This window comes from Tursiops truncatus, chromosome 1 (genome assembly GCF_011762595.2).
Source record: "Tursiops truncatus isolate mTurTru1 chromosome 1, mTurTru1.mat.Y, whole genome shotgun sequence".
Lineage (NCBI taxonomy): Eukaryota > Metazoa > Chordata > Mammalia > Artiodactyla > Delphinidae > Tursiops > Tursiops truncatus.
The window spans coordinates 76657503-76663502 of NC_047034.1; the positions used below are offsets into that span (position 1 = coordinate 76657503).

The following is a 6000-nucleotide window of genomic DNA, read 5'->3' on the forward strand; positions in this document are numbered from 1 at the left end:
CATATCATTGCTTCTGCTTTCATGTTAAATAATGTTCACTAGTGTGATGAAATTTTTTCCCCTTTAAATATATTTTCTCAGAAACAAAACAATATACTTTCTATTCCTTGGGAGAGAATAGATGAATTTGGTCTCTAAAAATTTAAATTAATTAAAAATTAATTCCACAATTAATTTAGAAAAGTAATAACCAGTTACATAATTTTAAAATAAGAAAATTAAGAATTACAGGGGAAAATGTTTTACTACGTATGCTTTCAATGTGGTACTTACATAAGGAAAAATTATATTGTTGAATTGGTGACAAGGAACAATAACCGATTTAGCTGTAGATTAAATTAATGGTCTTGATTACTTTGAAGAACAGTGAGAAACGAAATGAAATTGATTACAAAGATGGCCCTTAATACTTTTAAGCAATTTAAATAATTTATACATTTTATATATAATCACATTTAAAATGTTTATGTCATGTGTTGTGTTTTTATTGAGGTTAGTCAGAAAACTTAGATTGGTTTAATAATTTTCGTCTAAAAACTACTATATAAACATTTTCATATTGTCTTATAATGTAGAAAATAATGGTGGTATAGTATTCTGGTATGTAAGTCTTGGCTTTACTTTGGCTTGAACATCTGAGATAAGTTGGACTTCCTAAATTTCCTATACTGGTTGTACCGGTTAAATAAGCAACATATCCAATATGTTTTCAACGTCTAAACATTTAAATTTATGTGTTGAAGTATATTAAATATGCTAGTCAAGTACATTAAGTATACTAATTTTTTAAAGAGGAATGAATACTTGTAATTCTAGTAACCAGACGACTCAATTATTCCGCTTACAATTTTTGGTAAATATATTTAGGTTTCATCTAATATATGATTCCATATACACCAATATGTGATTCCAACATTCTCATGTTCTAACATGTGTCAGCTTAAATTACAAATTCAAGATTTACAGTTAACTTTAATCCTTTGACTGACATTAAATTGATTTAATTAACGAATCATCTTTGGTTGCCTGCAAATTCTCTCTGTCTTTGTCCTTCCCGTTTGCCCTGATTTCCTGATAGGTTGGCTGACAACAGCGCTTTCGTTGGGGAATGCTGTTGTTTTCTGGGTTCACATATATTTCTATATTTTGTAGGTTTGCGGCTGGTGCTGTGGCTATTCTTATGTGTTCGCTTGACAAAAGTTCAGTAGCGTGGCTTGTGTTTTCACTGCTCTGACACGGCAGAATCATAACCTTAATGCTGCGCACTGCACAGCCTCTGAAACCTTCTCAATCGCCTCCTTGCTTCTCGTTACACATTCATTTTTGCATGGCCCTTGCTTTTTTTTTTTTTTGCTGTACGCGGGCCTCTCACTGTTGTGGCCTCCCCCATTGTGGAGCACAGGCTCCGGACGCGCAGGCTCAGCGGCCATGGCTCACGGGCCCAACCGCTCCGCGGCATGTGGGATCTTCCCGGACCGGGGCACGAACCCGTGTCCCCTGCATCGGCAGGTGGACTCTCAACCACTGCGCCACCAGGGAAGCCCGGCCCTTGCTTTTTATCACAGCAAGCACCAAAATCCAGCTTTGCACAGAAATGATATCATTGAAAACATTGTAGGATAATCTAATGTTGGCAGATTTTACTATGTAAATTACACCTCAATAAAGCTTACTTTTAACAAAAAAGGACTAACACAACCAAATGTTGACAGCATGGAGAGCACTGGAAATTCTTATTCATTTCTGGAAAGGGTATAAAAAAGTTCAACAGGTTGGAAAAAAATTTGGCAGCATCAACTGAGGGTCATCCATACACAGTTATATGCTGTGGCCCAGAAATCGTACTTTTAGCTGTGCAATACCTTTGCTCTCCAATATGATAGGGACAAGCCACATGTAGCTACTGAACACTTGAAAGTTGCTAGGGCCACAGGGTGTAATGATACTAGTCTGATGTACTAAGTCTCCTAAAGCATTAAAATAGATTAAACTAGAAAATTCAAAATTCCTTGTGACAGGTTTGAAAATTAATAAAGTGAAACGTCACTAAAATGAAGTCGGGAGACCAGAAGTGGGAGCTCTTATGGGGTATCACTCAAGTTCAAAGACAGGAAGTATCGTCAGTTATGGACCCAAACAGAACAAGCATCAATAGGAAAGAATCATGGATTACAGGCCCCAACAGTAAAACATGTACGTTGCATCTCCTGCAGGAAATCAGCAACTTGGCAATGAGAAACCGTCATCACCCTGAACTTTCACTTTTCTCCAATGGGCTTGGGTTCACAACAACCTCCCTCAGCTTCCTCCTCTTTCTCTGTAAGTAAGGTTCCTTCCTGTCCTTTGTTTGTGGGACTTGCCTATGGCTTTTGCTATAGCTTGCTTGTCCTGAATTGCAATTCTTCCGCTGTTCCTGAATAAACACTTTTTGCTGGAAAAAAACAAAAAACAACCCCCCCCAACTTTTATATATTTTTATATTTGTAAATTTTTTACATTTAATTTGCTTATTTGTTTTTGGCTGCGTTCGGTCTCCGTTGCTGGGCGAGGGCTTTCTCTAGTTGCAGTGATTGGGGCCTACCCTTCATCGTGATGGCTTCTCTTGTTGCGGAGCATGGGCTCTCTGCGCGCAGGCGTCAGTAGTTGTGGCATGAGGGCTCAGTCGTTCTGCCTCACGGGCTCTAGAGCATAAGCTCAGTAGCTGGGGTGCATGGGCTTAGTTGTTCCACAACACGTGGGATCTTCCCGGACCAGGTCTCAACCCCGTGTCCTCTGCCTTGGCAGTCGGATTCTTAACCAATGCGCAACCAGGGAAGCCCGCAGAAGTATTATTTTTAAAGTCAACACTGGCATTATTCTGCTGGAATGGGGTGCCTTAGAAAAATGTGTATGTCCACCAAAATCACAAAGAAATTTTTGTACCATTTCAGAATATCCTCAACTGGAAACAACTGAAATGTCCAACAGTAGAAATCTATGGAGAGTTATATTCTTACAAGGACTACACAGAGAGACAAATAAGTATGTGAAAAATAGGGTTAAATTTCATAGACATAATGTTGAGTGAAAGAAGTCAGACCCATGCCCCTCCAGGCCCCCAAACACAGTGCACACCCTGTGAACCAATTTATGTGAAAGTAACAGGCAGAGAGGTTGGGAGGGGTATGTGCGTGATTCCTCTGAGCTCTTGCATGGGAAGAGTCATGAGGAAGCCTCTTGTGGTCTGGTCATTTTCCATACTTACTTTTTCAGGTTGCTTCATCAGTTATTCACAGTGCTGTACACTGGTAATGGTTTGGGAACTGTACACTCTTTGTACTTTATGCATATTATGCCTCAGTTTTTAAGTTTAATGCCACTTGGTTATTGTTAAAGTGATGTTGATACTTTTTCTTCGGCTTTATCCTGGGCTAGGAGGAAAAGTAAGTTCAAAGTACTTACTGGGATATTTTTGTTGTCCTCAGATTTTTGGCTTCCCTTCAGTATCGGATGTCTGACTACTTACTTATATGTTGCTCACAACCATGACCCTAAGCTGACATTCCACTGTTCATACTGTGGCAAAGAGAGAAGCAAGAGTTCATGATCAAATCTTGCTCTGTTAAGAATCAATATGAGTCAAGGAAGGGGGAAGGTATATGAAATTGAGAAATTCTGATGAGGAATGTATTTCAATTAGGCTTAAGTAACTCAGAGGTGCCAAAGGGAGGACACTGGCAGGTCGTCCACAAAGAAAAGCCGCCACATTCACGTCACCAATAAACTCTGATGAATTTTTGGAGCCTCCACACATAGCCAAAAGCGTTTACCTGATTAGTTCGGAACGTCACGAGATTAACCCGTCCAGACTAGGTGTTTGATGGCTTTCAGCTATCTGTTCCTCAAGGAAAGGGAAAACTCCCCTTCCTCAGGCTGTGTGTGTGTGTGTGTGTGTGTGTGTGTGTGTGTGTGTGTTTCCTCTCTTCTCTTTTCTGGCTCTTTTATAAATCCTGTCTTTTTTAATGACAACATCCTAATAACTGTCTCCCATTTTTATTAGGAACCATGTGAGCTAACTCATTCAAAGTCTCTTTACTACTTGAAGTAAGTCAGAAAGAGGAAAACAAATATCGTATATTAACGCATATATGTGGAACCTCGAAAAATGGTTCAGATGAACCGGTTTGCAGCACAGAAAGAGAGACACAGCTGTAGAGAGCAAACATACGGACACCAACGCGGGGAAAGTGGCAGAGGGGTTGGTGGTGGTGGGATGAATTGGGAGATTGGGATTGACATATATACACTAATATGTATAAAATTACTAATAAGATCCTGCTGTATAAAAAAAATTCAAAAATAATCTCTTTACTACTAATGTTGAAGTATGATTTTCATATTCACATCTGTATACACTATATTGGGAGCTTTGAAATGTATTCTTGGGTGGAGACTGCCATGGATAGGGAAAATTTAGGCCTTTAATTGTTGGAAGATAGGTCCTTCTCAGTCTTTCAATAGTTTCCAGTTAGTATGTGTTTAACAAGCTCATCGTCATTCTCTCTGCGTCTAACGTTGTGGCTTCTCCAAAGGTCCTGTTTACTCTTTCTCCTCTTCTTCTTCTTCATTTCATTAATTAGTTTGGGGAGTTTTGTAGGCCTACCTTTCAATCTTCTTTTTGTTTTGAAATCTTGGAGGTTGAACAAGGAAGGGATGCAAATCTCAGTGAAGTTTTCTCAGTTACCTGTGAGCATGGTGCCAAGGGGAAGGGCTCTGGAGGCAAAGTGCCTGGGTCTGAGTGCAGGCTCTCACTGTCACGGGGGTGAGACCCTGAAAAGCTTAGCTCAGCGTTTCAGTGCCTCAGTGTTCTCATCTGCAATAAGGGGTGGTAAACTCCTACACTGTCCTCCAGGGTTGTTATGTGGACTTAGTAAGTTATTCCACAGTAAAGCACTGAGGAACAGTGCTGGTCACTCAGTAAAGCTCGAGAAAGCTGCTATTATCCTTAATATGAAGGCTTTTATTTCCCCTTCTAACTGTACCACTGCTGACCTTCAACATTCCCCAGAACAAATTACGATTGTTTAAATGTTTAGATGACCTCTTCTCCCTCATATTAGTGACCTGCATCTGGAAAGCTGGTTGGTTTGGATGGTCATCTAACTGGTGATCTAAAGGCAGTGGGGCACTGACTGCATCCAGCTTCATCAGATTCTTGGACCCTGGGCAGGCATGACGAGTGTTTAGCTCATGGTAGACAATCTCTTGCACATGTATCTATAGCAAGAGCTTTCATAGATAGTCAGACATACCTTTAGTATTATAAGAAAAGTGCAAGTATGTACCAGTGATCTGTCTTTTTGGTTGTTGTTGTTTGAAGAAATCAAAGGAAGAAAATACATTTTACCTGGAAGTTGTAGATTTCCTCCTTCAGTTATGATGGGGTGTTTGTAGCAAGCTGGCATTCACCCTGAAAATGACTAAGTCAAGTGTGGATTAAAGGAACTCTGTTTGAAGGCTTTGGAGAAATGCGGCTGGGACCCACAGGATCAGCTCCAGAGAGAGAGAAGCTCACTGGAATGAACCTAATTCTCTACCTTTTCCCCTTAGGCCCAAAGGGCACTTGCGCGAACCCCCGGCTCCCGCGGCTTCTGGGAACTGAGGAGTCAGCGGGGGCGACCCCTGCACTCGGGGGTATAGCTGTGGATCCGAGGACTCTGCGGTCGGTGCGGGAGCCCAAAGTCCAAATGTGGGAGGCTCGGGGGGTCCTCCCTTCGGGGCAGGCTCAGAACCCTAAAACCAGGGCCTATCGGAAGCCGCAGACTCCTTGCCTGAGAGGTCTTGGGGCTTCAAGGTTCATTCTTCAGTTTGAAAAGTTGGCGACTAGGATAGTGGTGGCAGGACCTGTGGATTTCGGGGGTGTGCCACTAAGTTGTAACGTCTGCCATGTTTCCGTAGTGTAGTGGTTATCACGTTCGCCTCACACGCGAAAGGTCCCCGGTTCAAAACCGGGCGGAAACA

At 41.4% G+C, this 6000-nt stretch overlaps 1 non-coding gene across 1 annotated transcript; it reads left to right on the forward strand.

The window, feature by feature from the left end:
* The first annotated feature begins 5927 nt into the window (after positions 1-5927).
* TRNAV-CAC (transfer RNA valine (anticodon CAC)) lies at positions 5928-6000 on the forward strand. The gene has a single exon. It is a non-coding gene; the product is annotated as a tRNA-Val (tRNA).